We start from the raw sequence: 17833 nt of genomic DNA, 5'->3' as shown, positions 1-17833 counted from the left end.
TGTCATAAATTAACTACACTGAAAAAATTCACAAATATATTTTATTCTACTAAAAAGATACATTTGTAAATGTAAAGGAAAACACATTTTGAATGGCAGTAATGACCTGATAAATATCAAATCAATTCTTTAATTGCACGCTCATCCAGTTTTTTAGAATAAGAAGCGGTGACAAGACGCTGTGTTGCGCTTTCAAAATAAAATAAAATATTTTTCTCCCCCGGTATAATTTTTAGGTGGGACAAATGCCTCCGTCTCCAATATTGGAGGGGACACGTCCCCTCCGTCCCCCCCGGTTCCTACGCCCTCGCCGCCCGTCACCACACACACATACGCACACACCCAGTACTACGTGTTTGTGTGCGTAAGTATTAAGTATAAAGTATAAAGACATCAAAGTAAGTATTTGCAGACAAATACTGTACACAAATGTGTACACAAAAGTCTCATGCACACACCCACGGGTGTGAGTATGTGTGTGCCTGCGTGCGCTCGTGCGTGTGAGTGTTTGTGTATGCATGCGTGCGTGTGCGCACGTGTGGTGTGTGTGTTTATGTATGCGTGGACGCGTCTGCCAGCGCATGTGTGCACATTCACATATACGTATACGTGTGCGCACGTGTGTCCTGGGGGAGGATGCGTGTGCCAGGGGTCTCCAGGGCCGAGCTCCTCAGTGCCCTGGGTCTCCGCACGGCCGTGTGATCTGCATGGACCTAATGACACACGCGCTCGCTCAAAGCCCCGCTTTGATAGAGCTGCCACGTACCTTCCATCCCCCTGAATGTCAATCACACACAGGCACATCAGAAGACCCCAGACACACACACACACACACACACACACACACACACACGCATGAGAGACACACACACACACATTAGAGTGACACACACAGACACGAGAAACACACAGACACACACACAAGCACACACACACGCAAATACACACGAGACACACACAAACACACACTCACGCACACACACACACACACACACACGAGACACATACACACTCACGAGACACATGAGGCACACGCACACACACACACACACACAAAACGCACACAAATGCAGGCAGGCACTGACACAATAGCGCACATTAGCATTCAGTGTTAATGCGCTGGGGATCTGAGGGAAGTGTCTGACATGCACGGGGGGGATTGAAGCTCTAATAAATACAAGTGTCATCACGCACGTCCCTGATGTGAGTGACAGCCAGGGTAGATCAAACCAGGTGTGATCTCCACGCCCGCCGCAAGATTCAATTAGCTATAGCTCCACCACACTGTCATTAACGGACAAAAGGGAACAATGTCGGGAATCTGTGTTGAAGTCGGTTATGCGCACTAAGCAGGGCCGCTGCTGGCCGTTTCGGTGCCCTACGCGAGCGGGGGGGGGGGAGCCTCTTTTTATATATTAGGTTAAAACATATAATTGCCGAAATTGAGTGATAGGTTATGGTACTTGGTGCCCTACTCACTCTGCGTACTCTGCGTATAGGGAGCGGCGGGCCTGGCACTAAGAATGCGCTTTGTTGAAATGTTCTATTACTAATAGAGACAGAGTAACTATTATGCACTACAACTGAAAACAAAAAAAACGAATTGCCAACGTGTTTTGGATTCCTGTAGCAACTCTCCAGTCATACAGGGAACGTGGTAGAACAACAGAAACTATCCCGTTTATAGTTGCCTTCATTTTGATCGTACACTTGAGTCTGCTTAATGACTTGTTATTGACCTGTGAGGTTAGTCAGGATTGCTGATGGTGATGATGATGATGGTGATTTTGGTTTAACGGTGGGCCAGCATCCTTGATGCTGGAGACATTCCCAGCCCCACAGACACAGAGCAACCCTTCGGGAGAGGTGGGGGGTTTAAGTGCCTTGCATAAGGGCACCTTGGTGATAATTGTTAATTGGCAGACAGAATGCAAATAGTGGGGCTCTTTCAAGGGACATTACCTTGCCCATTTACCGCAAACCACTAATTGTTGAAGTTGTTAGGTTAATTTGGTTTAACATGAGACTCAAAAGGTCACCACAAAAGGTTACTTAATTTAAAGTCAAATCCAATCTTCTCAAATCTCTAGCCTTCCAGTGTGGGGTCCCGTGCTTCTTTCTGCATAGCCAGGGACTTAATAGGAACTCTTAATTAACTTAATTAGCAAGCCTATGAAAGTCCCAGAGATTTCACAATGACGAAGCATTGTCACAAAGCACGTCTTATGGCTTCTCCATGGCTGGATGTTAAAAAGAAGAGCGAAAAATTGCCTGTTTCCCCTTCCAAGAACACGCTAGAACACGAGGACGCAGGAAAACGTATGGCGTATCATGATGATTCATTGTTGCGCTTGTTAGCCTCCAAGCTACACACGCTAGCCAATCGGGTTGTCTTTGTTCAGGGGCTGCCGTGCACTGCTCTCATAGATGTAAGGAATTCATTTTTTTGTTTTGCTTCAGTTTTTTTTTTTTTCAACCCTGCTTGCACCAATAAACTCAAAACCTGTTTGTGCACGCGCACTTAGTTACGAATATATCAATTTGGTTTTGGACAAAGCTTAGTTCATTCAAACTCAGAACAAAAAAAAACAAGCATTTAAAATCAATAGAGAAAAAGCACATAGACTGACACCAGAGTCACAATTGTTGACGAAAAACGATTGAGGGGCGTTGGATCTCTGTACTCTAGGCACTCAGAGAGAGCCGGCCTGGCAGCAGCAGACCCTGTCTGCCAACCAGAGGACGGTCGGGTCGGGGAGATAGGGGCAGGCCTGCGAGCTGTGGCGGGAAAGCCATTAACTTTAGGTAGCCTCTGTCCTCACCCCGCCACCGCTGAAATGATATTCATGTATGCATTGGAATGTCCCCTTTCTGTCGCCTCATGGTGCTGTCTGTACCCCCAACCCCCCCGCCCCCTCCCCCCAGGCACCCAGGGTGCTGTCTGAACCCCACCTCACACACCCAGGGTGCTGCCTGTACCCCCCACCACCCCAGGCATCCAGGGTGCTGTCTGTACCCCCCTCCCAACCAGGTCTGCGCTCTGCAGATCTCACTCTCACACACGCACATTGTTTGTGTGTGTGTGTGTGTGTGTGTGTGTGTGTCTGTGTGTGTGTGTGTGTCTGTGTGTCTGTGTGTGTGTGTTTTATAAGGGATAGTGGGGGATAAACAAGCAACTGCTTTTCGATTCTTTCAGAGATACTTTTCTTCCACATCAATCCCTGATCATTAAGTTGGGATGCCGTTAACTACTGTTCGTTCCATCACCACATGTTCTGTGGTGACAAGGACAAATGGGATGGCAAAATGCTCAAATGTTGACATGTGATAAGTCCTTTGTAAACCTGCAGCACGCGCCTCCAATAAGCAGTAAACATGAGCTGTTAGTTTAGCCTGTTGCCTTTTCAAATCTCGAATTCTCTACGAGGGTTAACAGACTGATTCACATGGCATTTGCAACTTGCCATTTAAATAGCCCCCAAGAGCAGTTAGAGTAGAGCAAATCTATTTTTACACCAAACAACTTACATTTCAATTACTATCGCTCCAATTAATCATCACCCACCATTTGGCTCTCTGTGTTGTTTGGATGCTTGCGCTGCTGTTTCTGTGTGTGTGCGTGCATGCATGCGTGCGTGCATGCGTGTGCGTGTGTCACAGTGAGACGTGTGTGTGAAATGTGCGTGTTTGCTTGCCCGTGTGTGTGTGCGTGCGTGCATGCGTGGGTTTGTATATGTGCATTTAGTGCTCCCTCATTAAGACTAACCCTTTAAGTACTTTGTAACTCTACTTCTACACCAGCTTCAAGGGAGTTCAGTAGAAAATGGGTTTCCAAAGCAGTGTGTGTCCTCTCTGGAAGGCTTCATAAAGAGGTTCGGAATTACGTGTGACTGCCTGCTCAGAGGGAGGGAAGAGAGGGAAGTGCAAAAACTGAAACAGCGGGAAAACTGCCTTTTTCCATTCAATTAGAAAGTTAGGGATCATCAAGCTGTGTGTGTATGTAAATTGTCTTACTTTCATTACATTCAATTCAGTCAAATTAGATTACATTAAATTAGAATGGTTTACATTATATTACGTTCACATTTGATTTGGCTAAACTAGATATATTCAGATTACTTTAGATTTGCGTAGAGCCTAATCATTTAGACTGGCTATGAGTAATAAGATCACATTCCAATTGAGAAGATTTGATTCGATTAGATCAGAACAAATCAAATAAGAGCTGGTCCTACGTTCATCTGTCTCGTACCAATCGGTAAGACTCTCAGCAAACTACTCCTACACCAGCAGTATGCTAAAAGACCGTCGGTAGCTGACCCCACCTTGAGTCGTGTTTGACCCTCAGCGTTTAAACCACCTCAGGAGAACCGACATAAGACAGCCATGCTCAAATATAAAGCCTTACTATATTACGTACACCACGCTGATAAAATCTCAAGATACAAGCGAGCATCCTTCAACACGCCCTGGCCATGTCATAAAAATAGACTGAGCCGGTTTCCCACCATAAACAGATCCCAATGTCTCCCGCTGCCACGAACAATAAAAGGGGAAACACAGTGGAGCCAGAGCGAGGGAGGGGGGGGTCCTCTATTTCCAATTGCATTATGGCAGCCATGTATTACACACCACAGGATAGTAAAGTTTCCCCTCCCCGTCTGTTCAATTCCAAATGATGACAAGGAGACGGCCTGTGCCTGTGCCTGCTCAGTCTTCGTGCCCCCCCCCGCCGTCCGGCTGCCTGTGAAGGCTGAGTCCCTGTGTATCACCGGGGCCAGAGGAGGTGCTGAATCAGTCCGCTCCATTATTCCCATCAGCTTTAGAACTGCCAGGAAGGAGCAGGCAGTTAACGATGGTGAAAAAAAAAGAACAGAAAAATCGTGATACAAAATACCCTGCGAGACACTCATCAGACCAAGGTTTTATAGGAGCGATGAGATGAGAGTCAGTGTAGATCCACTGATAAGCAGAGTCTGCCTTGCTCCCAAATTACCATCTGGGTAGTGTGTGTGTGTGTGTGTGTGTGTGTGTGTGTGTGTGTGTGTGTGTGTGTGTGTGTGTGGGGGGGGTGTGTGTGTGTGTGTGTGTGTCGGTGTGCGCATGTCGGTGTATGTATGTACGTAAGTGTGTGTGTGTGTGCGTATTTGTGTGAGTATGTGTGAGTATGTGCGTGAACCAACAGACAGTCATGTCCAATCAAAGCAGTGGTGCTCCTCTTTGATTCTCAGTGTGCAGCGCTGGCCGCAGATCTCTCTAATCAGCATGGAGAGGAGCCCAGCACTCAGCAGAGGGTTAGCCACCACTTGCTCTGGGGCAGCTAGCAGCCCATTAGCACCGGCGCACATTATCACTCCCGCGGCCTAGCGCTACAATGGCAGCGCACACACACAGACTCACACACAAACACGCCCACACACAATCACACAGATACACACAAAATGATTCATACACATACACACAAACACAATCACACACACCTTCAAACATGCATAGACATACACTCTCACACACACACATGCACTCAAACACACACACAGCTTATGATGACACATACACACATGATGAAACAAAGACAAACACACACAGATGACGATGAGACACACACACACACACACACAGGAGGATGACGACACGCACACACACAATTCCTCTGCCTGCCCGAGAACTTCATCATTTTAAAGGAACTCTACTAATCCTGGGAGGAAAGCAGCAGCTAAATTAATGTTCTGAATAATACATCCATCTCATCATTGATTTCCCTTCACCAGCAGGATCCCAGCGCTGCCGTGTGTGTGGACGTGCGTCTGGTGGTGCGTGTTCATGTGCACGCTTGTGTGTGCTAGCGTGTTTTTGTGGCCGCATGGCCAGAACGAATGTGCGTGTTTCTGTGTGTCTTCAAGCCTGAGCATGTGTATGTGTATGTTTGTATGTGTATGTGTATGTGTGTGCATGTGTGACTCCATGTGTGTGTGTGTGTGTGTGTGTCTTCATGTGTGTGTGTATATGTGTGCGTGTGTTCGTGCGTGCTTGCGTCTGTGTGTGTGTGTGAATGCGTGTCAATGTGTGTGTATGTGTATGTGTGTGCATGCGTGCGTGTGTGTGTGTGTGTGTGCTGACGCTCTGACACAGCGCTGTATGCAGGCTGAATACCAGATGAAGAGGAGATGAGCAGCGGGAGATAAATCACCTGACTAGTAGATGGAGTGTCTGCCTGCGTCCAGGGACGGGCCGGGCATAGCATGTGACGTTCACAGGCACTCACCAGGACGACAGAGCCGTCCTTGGGCTCCAGGCCCTCCAGCAGACACACACACATACACACACACACACACACACACACACATGCATGAACACACACAAACGTAAACACACACATACACACACAAATACGTGCACATACACACATATGCACACACACAGACACATGCACACATACACAGCCACACACACACACACACACGCAGTCATGAACACACACACACACACATCCCGAAGTATGACTCAAAACACAGTCATACATCAATTTGTATTGGGTTTGTCTGTTGTTTTTTTTATGAGGAAAACAGCTCATAGCTTGTTTATCTAATTGCAAGCCTGAATAAATGTCTGACCTCTCGTAAACACTTACCATTTAGAAATTAAGAATACATAAAATTGCTTTCAAGTTAACTTCTTACTTTTTTTTGTAATCACCAAAGCGAAACAAGAGTTATTTCCCTTGGGAGAAAAAATCATACATTTAAAAAGACCTTGAAAAAAAAACGAACGCTTTTTACTACATTTGATGATTACCAAAGAACACCTTCACCTGTCTAGACCGCTGAGCCGTCGGTTGCGGTGATGCATAAAAGCATTTCGGACAGACCACGAAAACAGACCAACGTACTGCAACACACGGTGCAGACAAAACTCCGGTATCATTCACCACGCCCCGAGTCAGAAGCAAGAGTCACTTGATAGCTGCGGGGACTGATATAAAGTCGTGCGGTAACACTAGACCGTCAGCGCATATTGTTACCAATCCGCGCTGTTCTCCCTCGGCCCGGGCCAGACGCACCGCTCCCCAGCTCACAGCAGCGGCCCTTTAATGTGCTGCCCAGATACTCACTGTCAACCAGGACCAGAAAACACACATGGGAAAAGACCCAAGGCTGACGCGATCCCAGTGTCTCTCGCTCTGTCTCTCTCTGTCGCTCTTTCTCACACTCACTCTGTCTCCCTCTCACGGTCTCTGTCTCTGTCTCTATAGCACTCTCGCCCTGTATTTCTCTCCCTAGTCGCCGAGATCCTTTCCCACAGGGACCAAATAGATGGAAATAGATGTCGTTGGGGTCTCTAGACAATGTAGCAGAAAAACAAACACGCAGAAAGCTGAATGTTTAATTGGTTTGATGAAAGTAAAGTAAACAGTTTTCCGATTGGTTAGTTTCAGAAATGAGTTTTGGTGAAAATGGGAGGAATTCAAATTAATTGTTTTCTATCTCATGGGCTTTAAGGAAAACAAAAATTATACCTCGTTACGGAGATTCTTTTATTAGGTCACAAAGTGCAGGGATCCCTAACATCATTCTTTGTCAAAGAGTTATGGAAAATGTTAAGGGCACAGCAATTATTGTGAGGTATATTCTTTGCAGTAAGCCATGAGTTCATTTATAGGCTAATCAAGAACTACATGACAGCAATTAACCATCCATCTGGCAGTAGAGATTTTAATTAGCTCATACACAAGCACACGCAAATGCACAAACCAACACACATACAGACATGCACGCACGCACACAGAAAACAGAGCATCCATTTGTTGCAACAAGGGGCCACCAGCTGAGCCCAGCCCTTCCTGCTACACCCAACAGAACAACATGACTAAGGATCCTTTATAGAATCGGACCGTATAAAAGGACAGTGCATACGGTCCAATTCTGTACACATGCGAAAATGTTTCATGTTCCTACGGACGGTCATTTCTGTTATTGTTGAGCCAAACTGTACTATGTGTGTATGTGTATGTGTATTTGTATGTGTATGTGTGTGTGTACGTATGTGTGTGTGTGTGTGTGTGTGTGTGTGTGTGTGTGTGTGTGTGTGTGTGTGTGTGTGTGTGTGTGTGTGTGTGTGGTGTGTGTGTGTGTGTGTGTGTGTGTGTCGGAGATGGTCCAACTGACAAAAACAAGTCACAAAAACAAGAATATTTGTGCTTGTGTGCATATGCATGCGTGTGTGTGTGCGTGGGTGGGTGAGGGTTGTATATGGTCCAACTGAGGTCACAAAAACAAGAATTTGTGTGTGCGCATGCGTGCGTGCGTCCATGCATCCGTGCGTGCGTGTCTCTCTCTACAGAGTATGACTGGTGGATAAGCCATCTCCCATCTCCAGTTCCTCCTCTTCTACTTTTCTCTACACAGCGCTTCATCATACATCACAATGGTGGATCAAATGTCTCTCTCTCTTTTTGATGTTACGTGAGATGTCCTCATTGGACGGTTGAATGATGACTGAGCCGGGCCGCAGGACTGCACAGACACACTAATGACCCAGTGATGGTGATAAAGGAGAGCTGAATTCAATAGCAGCAAACCTCAGGCACTTTTATTTCCCTTTATCTATCCTCTCTCTCTCTCTCTCCCTCTCTCTCTCTCTCCCTCTCCCTCTCTCTCTCTCCCTCTCTCTCTCTCTCTCTCCCTCTCTCCCTCTCTCTCTCTCTCTCTCTCTCCCTCTCTCTCTCTCTCTCTCCCTCTCTCTCCCTCTCTCTCCCTCTGTCTGGTTCCTTCTCGTCCTCGCTATCTCCATCTCTCTCTATAGACGCTGCAATTGAATTCAAGCACAACTGACACCCCCCCCCCCCCCCCCCCGCTTTCTTCGGACCGACTACCGGCGAGACTCGTTGGACGTCCACTGCAATGCTAATCACTCAAGTTTCAAGTGTTGTCTTATCCAGAGTAAAGTGGAGACTGTAAGTCCACTCAAAGGATCTGTGAAGTGTGAATGACCAGAGATCGCTGAAAAGGAATAAAAACTCATGTTTGGACAAGAAACAAACAACTGAGACTAATTGGAATAAAGGAAGAAGACTCCCCCCCCTCCAACATCAAACAGAGAGAGAAGAGCGAGAAAGAGGGAGAGAGACAGAGAGAGAGAGGCAGTGAGATGTGAAGATGAGAGCTTGCAAGGGAACTCTGAAGAGAGTGTTTTAGCGTGAGAGGGATGGAGGGAGCATACATTCTGTATTCCCTTTTGATATAGAGCCACAAATCCTCTGCCCCACCCATATATATAATGTATGCATTATATATGTATTATTATATATGTATACCCTGTTTTGGGGTTGGCTAAAGCTCCAGCTCTGGGTGCAGGTGGGTAATCCTCTGGCTGAGCTTTGCTGACACTCACCTTCTAAGCCCAGAGAAGCTCAACACAAAGCACCATGGGTAAGGGTTAGGGTGGGTGTGATTTAGGGATTATAATATATGTATATATATTGATGTGGAGGATTTGTCACAAATATAAACGACAGAAACTGTCTCAAAACGAACCACTGGGACTAATCTGTTTTGACATGGTAACTCAACCATTAAATAAGATGGAAAGCATTATTTAGAATATTTATTTGCCACATCTGTGTGTCGGGCCTGGCAGGTGATTTCCAGAACACCATTATAAACAGACCCAACAAACAGATAGTACAAGTTAAGTAGTAAGCCCTGAGTTGCGTTATGTAAATGCCTCATACTAAGGTGAGCGAAGAATATCTATGAAATAGTGAAAGTGGAAGGAACTTTATGTGTTTTTTGTCCTAGCGGTCTGATTGTCGGAGGAAAGATGTATCCATCTCATGCTCTCTCGCTTTCTAGTTCTCTCTGTAGCCCCCCCAACCTTTCTCACGCAAAATAATAGAGGGATTCAAGTACTATATAAGTACCATAAAACAAAAAGCTGAAAGTTAAGGCAGTTGGAAAAAACAAAAAGCTTGCAAATTGTTTGGTTTCAGAAACGATTGTGATTCGAGTAAAGAAAATAGGTTGTAAACATATGAAAGGAGCTGGGAAAAGACTATTATAAACAGACAAAACAAGCAGAATGTTAAATTTGAGTAAACCCTGAATTGTGAGCCAAGCCTTTTTATGAAATAGTGACAGCGGAAGGAAGTTTAAGTGGATTATACTACTGGAGCAACGATTTTCAGAGGATCGAGCTGTCCATCATACCATCTATCCACCCAACCATCCATCCCTTCCTCCATCCACCAAGCCATGTTCCATATCACATCAACCCATCATCCCACCCGTCAATCATCCATCCATCAACATCCATCTATCTTCTCATTCAGAGACCTTCAAACTCACAAGTCTCCAGTCCCTGAATCTCATTCAAACAGGCTATTCAGTGTCTCCCATTAGCCTCATGAGCCTTGGAGAAAACCAGGACTACCTGCTTAAAATGCAGAAGAAGACAAGAGAATTGTGCTTAACACAGTCACGACTGAAGCTGGGCGTTAACCTCACTCATCTCTGCTAACACTCGGCTATGGTGCAATCTGCAACGCTACCATGCTAACAGGAAGTCTAATGGGACAAAAAACACATACATATATATAAATATATACATATAATATATAGCCCACCCAAACATGCTCCACCTCTAGCAGACACTACAGCCTGGTCCACGCATGCAGCAGTCGGAGGCTTTGTAGTGCCGGGAGGAGGTGTGTTGTGGCTATCCTTGAGCATGGCTCTCCAACCCGCCAACCAAGCTCTCCTCCTCCTCCTTTAGCCCGGGCTCACGCAGACCAGCGAGCTCCTGCATATATGCATGATCCGCACTACGGCTCGTCCCAGGAGCCACGTTCATAATTCATGCATACTATAGCAAGTGGAAACGCTACTATATCTGTCTGCCCCACTCTGCCAACCTCCCCCGCCCCCACCCCCACCCAGCTGATGCCATCCCATCTCCACAGAAGAAGAAAACACAGCACAGGAACACCGACTGCGGACCGATGAAGCGGAGTACGAAGTTACAGCCAAGAAACCCAGAGTCCATGAAACTCAAGTTTGTACCAGTCAAACAAATTAGGTTGTTGAGCAGTCGCGTTCTTTCCGGCTCTCCGTTCTCCATAAGATGTAAGTGTTCGGAGAAGGAATACAGGCTGTAATAACATTGCCGCCCGAGGTGGAGGTCTGACATACGTGGAAGGCATTTGTATGTACCACCGTGCACCACCAAAAGTTTATGGAGCACACTTGCATCCGCCATATGTTTGAAGGGGTGTCCTCTGCATTGTGAGTAGCCTAGAAGGTTGTCCCAAAGTAGCTTGGGGGGGGGTAGAAATGATCCAATGGCGGCCGGCTGTGTGCTCGCATGCTGCCCTTATTATCTCGCGGCACCAACTCATTAATTTCTCCAACTGCACAGCGCCCAGCCTGGTTCTGCAGCCGTCATCCACTTTAGACGGGAGTTTTCTGAGACCATCAGCTTTTTTGTTTGCCTGGTGGGGTTATTTTCAGAGCAGCCACCTTGGGTTGAAAATAAACTTGTCATCACAGAGCAGGTTGGGATCGGTGTTCAACTATTGAAGGTTTATATCCTGAATTTAGACTGCTAAAAGTCGCAAAAAGTCACTAATTATGTGACATCTGGAGAGGAATATACAAGTACATCCAAACCTTGAAAAAGTCCATAATGAACGACGCAGAGAAGAGAAAGAGGGTGGTCTGTCACCCTGATGCGTCACCGTGGTTACAGAGAGGTCTGTTTCTCTGTGGGTTACGATGAGGGCCAGATATCAACTGTGTGAGGGCCCTGACCACCAGACTATCCTATGTCTACATCACTGCTCTTTAGGTTAATCATGTGGGGTGTCTAAAACAGCCCAGCCCTGCTTCAACACCACAGCATATGATGGTGTTTTGAACGAGATTACTTGATGATTAACAAGCTCTGGACGAGGCGACGAAGGGCTGACCTAAAGTGGAAGGGTGATGCTTCATGGTTATTGGGCATGATCAAGTCAACACCGCCATCGCTGATGAGCGGTTTTTCCATCAAAGTGCTTAAAATTCACATACATGAGTACACTTAGCACTCAACGTCTATATTCCATACGCACACCCTACTCGCACCCACATATTTAAAGCATCAACGTGGCTCACATTGAATAGTAAGTATACCCGCCTGGAGCCTTCACATTGCCCATTTGAAAAAAAGATTCCAAGGATAAAAAACCGGAATCCCTTCAAACATAAATATTTAAAGATTCCAATCCCGCGGGTAACAGGGATGTTTCAGCTTCTGACACTTCTTCGACTTGGACAACTTTATTTCACAGGCAAACTTTAGGTTTGAGGGCCTTGGGTGATGAAGTGGGCCCTTGGAGCTTTGGTTTCTACATTTCTAATACACACAGATATAGTGACGCAATACTCGAGAACCCACTGCTTAAAGCCCCCAGAATCTCAGCATTGAATGGAGTAAGAACGCTACACCACTGTCAATGTGTTATATTATATTATATAATAACTCTACTAAGACAGGTTGCGGTGGAGGTTGTGGCTGTTGTTTGCTGCTGGTACCTGCGGCACCTTCGCCTGTAATAAAGACTTGGACCGTCCACGGAGGCCAGCTCCCGGACACGTCCTCTCTCCATGCATCACGCCGAGTGAGCCATCATTCATGTAAAATAAATGGCGGAAGGCTACCCCGTTAAATCAATGCATAAACTACCCTCGGGAGTCACTGCGAAGGCGGTGGATGTGGCAAGGTGGGGGGCAGTGCGGGGGGGGGGGGGGGGGGGGGGTGTTTAAGAAATGGACGGCAGACTACTGGAAATCTGCTGACTCAGTATGCCCCCCCCCCTCAACAGGGACGGAGACAGCACGTCCTGTCCTCCTCCGATTAGTCACGTGCTAAGCTGGAGCTACCTGGGAATGGCAGATCAGTGGTGGAGGGTCTTAAATAATGCAACGGGTACTTAACTCAGAACGGCCGCGCTATTTGTGTATTTTCAGCAGTGCCGGGAATTCCAGCTGTGGTTTGGATTTACAGCCTCCCAACCGCCCCATTGGGCTATCACCTCGATGGACCGTATTGGATTCGGTCACCATGTATGTGTGGTGCACGTGGTCAGAGTGCATCTCGCCTCAAATGCCGCGCTGTACAGATGCACATCTAACGATTGTAACATACTTCAGTTAACATCATCCTCTCTATTATTGCTTCCCAGCCTTGTCCATTTTCCCCTCTATAACAAAGTGGAGGATGCTTCTAAAAATACAGATTCATCTCTCTCTCTCTCTCTCTCTCTCTCTCTCTCTCTCTACAAATGCACATACACACTCTGTTACCCTCTCTCTTGCGCTCTCTCTCTGACCCCTGTCCTATCCATCTTCCAGACTGCCCTGCAGGTTCTACCCCACTCCCTCTGCTCCCTAGTGTATTCCTGACCTGCTGGCCTGTATGTCTACAAGCTGCCCCGAGGCCAAGGAGCACATAAGCCCAAATCCCGCGCCCCAGGATCAGACACACGTCTGAGCCTCGCTGAATCTCTCCGATGGCCTTGCCGACGGGAGGCTTCAGAGCGGTATAGGCCTGTACCTGGGCAGTACAGACCATGAGGAATGGGATCTGTGGATGCTTCAATAACCTTTTAAATGGTAGATGGCCTTTACAGTCAATGCCTCTCCCTCCTCTCATTCCATTCAAGCACAGTCATACGCTCAAACTCGCAGCTCAGCGCAGGGAGAAGTCGACGGTTAAGTGCCTTGCACAAGGACAACGCAACACCTTTTTCTTTTACAAGGATAGGAGCCAGAATCCGCTTCTCACAGGTTCTGACCCGGGCTAAAAAACAAGGCAAACTACAGCACACAGACCTATCTCCATACGGACATTCAGTATATCATCATCTCATAATAAACTGCTGTTTACACCTCTCATACCCTCGGTTCAGTTTAATAGCCGAACAGAGGCGTTTAATTTCATATATTCTGAATGGTAATGAGACACAGATGAAAAGCCGACTCCCCAACTGGAAAATACTATTTAAGAAACTCTGATATAACCCGACATCCATCTCCTCTCATGCTGTTGACTTCCTAATGACTCTGCTCTTGACAGCACACAGGGGGTGTAAAGATCAACAACATCACAGAGTACCTGCAAAACCCCGCTAAGTACTCCCTAAATCTTTAGGGATTTGGACTTCTCTTCTGTTACGTTTTAAAGAAGCAGGAAGCATAGAGCACTTGGCTCATCGCAGTGTGGGGTGACATAGATGGACTCAGAAGCCCCTTCCCAGGTTGATCAGGGGGTCCTTCTGTAGGAGGAATTCACATGTCACGCACATCCCAAGACCCCATTTAAATCACACACTAACATGGTACTTTCTCAACATCCTTATGACAGGGATTACAATTGGCTGCTTGGTTAATCTAGCATTTCTGGTCCAGAAGTACCAAGACGGTGGCTTGGTATGATGACATGATTGAAACCCTACTAGAGGAGGTAGTCTCTCCTCAATGGGGTTGGTATAATCTTGTATCGCATTAAACATAACTGTTTCAAACCAAACCGTTTCCTTTTTCCTTCTACCTCTGTTTAAGAAACAGAATTAATTCACTGTTGTTTACTCCCTTGGCCTTAACTTTTGGAAGATAACACGAAAAGCAATTTGGAGACTTGAGTTGTATTCATTTGGCATTTGCTCACAGCCCAGTGGATCCGTTCTGTTTATTCAGCTCAGGGTTTGTGTGTCGTCAGCTGTTCTCCTCAAAACCTCTCTCCTAATGAATGTTGTGCTGACATGGACAGCCCATGCTCATCACCTCAACGTCTCTCACACGCGCCATCGCATACGCATGCTGTCGCTTGTGTACTGCATGGATCTGTGTTTGTGTGTGTGCATTGGTGTGTGTGTGTGTGTGTATGTGTTTGTGTATGTGTGTGTGTGTGTGTGTGTGTGCATTGGTGTGTGTGTGTGTGTTTGTGAAGGAGAGAGACACCATGATTGGAACACCCCGTGTGTGTGTGTGTGTGTGTGTGTGTGTGTGTGTGTGTGTGTGTGTGTGTGTGTGTGTGTGTGTGTGTGTGTGTGTGTGTGAAAAACATCTCTTCTGTCAATAATCTAGAACTTCAAGCAGTTTGCTTATTTTTTGAATTTTATGTAGTCACATAAATCTATTTTGGTTGTATCTTCATTGTTGAAAGCATTACTTCTACGTCGCTTTGGATAAAGGCGTCAATACATTAAATAATGTAATGTGTGTGGATGTGTTGGTGTGTGGGTGTGTGTAGGTCTGTTTGTGTGAGCAAGAGAGAGATCCAGGTCTGTGTAACAACATGCATGTAACACCATCCTGTGCTTATGTGTGTGTGTGTGTGTGTGTGTGTGTGTGTGTGTGTGTGTGTGTGTGTGTGTGTGTGTGTGTGTGTGTGTGTGTGTGTGTGTGTACACATGTCAACACTAACCATGGGCAGGAAACATTCATATGACAGGGCATATGAGGGCCTTGCACGGAATGAGGTCATCAGGGGAGTGATGTTTAAGATCTCTCTCCCCCCCCCCATGTGAATGCTTCTGTGAGGTCTAATGTGCCTGTCCTCTTTAATGGTAATGGGCTTCCCAGTGTGTAGCCGACACAATGGCAGTGCAATGAGAAGTTAAGAAGGGAGAGAGAGAGAGAGATGGCTAGAGAGAGAGAGAGAGAGAGAGATGGCAGGAGAGAGAGAGAGATGGCTGGAGAGAGAGAGAGAGAGAGAGAGAGAGAGAGAGAGAGAGAGAGAGAGAGAGAGAGAGAGAGAGAGAACATTAAAACATTAACCAGCTCCTTCAAAATCGGGATTCGTTTTTGAAACAGGCTTTTCCAACATTTAATACAACAGTTCCAGACTAAAACAATGGCTGGCGTCTGTCCCCTAACCCTGACGTTGGTTTATAATGAAGTGGAATTCATGAAAGCCGGCAATTAGGAATTCTTGCATAAAATAAAGATAACACATTCCTGTGTGGGACTCAACTTCCTGGCCAGCGCACGTGCCAGCAGAAACTAAGCAGGCGGCGGATTTGCGCTGTGCATCGTGTCGCTTCATTTGTGAGACGAACGCATCCCCCCTCCTCCTCCAGGGGCCCTGAGTCCCTGGCTGGTGGAGCCACTGGGCCCCCTACGAGACGACGGAGGAGGAGGAGGAGGAGGAGGAGGAGGATGGACTCTGATGGTTTCCAATCAGGGCTGTTGGCGCGGGGCCACGGCTCATTTAGGGAGTCACGTGACCCCGGCATTTTGCCGGATCGTGCAAGACATGCAGAATCGCACACCGCCTTCGAGGAACAGCCACACACACGCACACATCTTATACACATGCACCCACACATATACATATAGGCACACACACTCACACATACACAAACACACACACACACACACTCACACATACACAAACACACACACACAGAACAGACACACACACGCACACAACTTATACACATACACACGCACATCTTATACACATACAGACACACATATATATACACATATAGACACACAGACACACTCACACATACACACACACAGAACAGACACACATACACACACATACATACACATACACGCACACACACAAACACTAGCAACCACAACAGCTCCACACACACACACACACAAGGAGAGAGACAAATATGAGTGTGTGTGTGTGTGTGCGTGCGTGCGTGCGTGTGTGTGTGTGTTGTTGTTGTTAGCCAGCATGCTACACACACATGGCTAATCCAGCTGATGTGTAGCAACGGGGAGCCTATAAATCGCTCACAAGTTAGAGTGTAAACGTAACGAGGACCTCCGTTCACCATCCTCCTTTACACACACACACACACACACACACACACACACACACACACACACACACACACACGCCAAGCTGGAAACCAGTGGCACAGCAAACACATAGACGCACAGCCGCAACACACCTGCCCCATTATACACACAAACACACACACCCAACCGTGCCCATATTCATGAGCACACATTTGCCCACAGGCACTTGCAACAAAATACACTTGGCTGTTGTACCTACCAAGCTGACACAACCTTGCGTAAACATGTCACACACTCAGACACACACACACACACACACACACACTATAAAGACATAAGCAGGAGTTATACGAGCAGCGGTTAATAAAAGCTTTCGGCAGGAGAGACTTCGTTTTTAGAAGCTTCCGTTAAAAACCCACTTGAACCCAGGTTCACGAATGCCCGGAAACGTGGACTTGATTGGCTCAATATATAAAAAATCCACCGTTGTTTATGTTGTTTCTCTGCTGTAAAACCTGCCTGTCTGCTTCAGGATTAGCCTGTTACAATGTTTCTTCCTCCACCCTTTTTTCTTTTAAATTCTCTCTGAAACTGTATTTGTCTTGTGCAAGATCTTCCCGACAACATGGAGAGAGAATGAAAAACAGTGGCAAAAAAAGTGTCTATCAACAACACATTGAAAAAAACCCAGAAAAGAGTAAAGAAGTAAGCAATAATTGAATTACCATGTAATGTTTTGAATGGGTTTGCTGGCAACATGATCTTGTAGTCCTTAAGAGAGGCATTCATACAACGCCACTTCCAAATGAGACAGAGAACCAACGAACCATAGCGCTAATAAAAAAACACAACACATATTTTATTGATTAGGCAGACAGAGGACTCTGTTCTTGTCCTTAAGGTTTGGCCGAGAACCAAGCCTGATTTTAATACATGCACTCTGCTTTCGTGCACAGGTCAGTATAGCAAAATAGCAAACCCCAGTTCTCAATTTGTTGAGTACTTTTCGTCGTAACACTGTCCTGTTTAGC

At 46.4% G+C, this 17833-nt stretch overlaps 1 protein-coding gene across 1 annotated transcript in view; it reads right to left on the bottom strand.

Moving 5' to 3' along the window:
- lhfpl7 (LHFPL tetraspan subfamily member 7) overlaps positions 1-17833 on the bottom strand; it is a gene marked incomplete at its 5' end in the record, with an annotated part of 77160 nt that overhangs the window by 57658 nt on the left and 1669 nt on the right. The window lies entirely within an intron of this gene.

The sequence above is a fragment of the Pollachius pollachius genome (assembly GCF_949987615.1).
Source record: "Pollachius pollachius genome assembly, chromosome: 6".
In the NCBI taxonomy this organism is placed as follows: Eukaryota; Metazoa; Chordata; class Actinopteri; order Gadiformes; family Gadidae; genus Pollachius; species Pollachius pollachius.
This window is presented reverse-complemented; position numbering and strand designations above follow the sequence as displayed.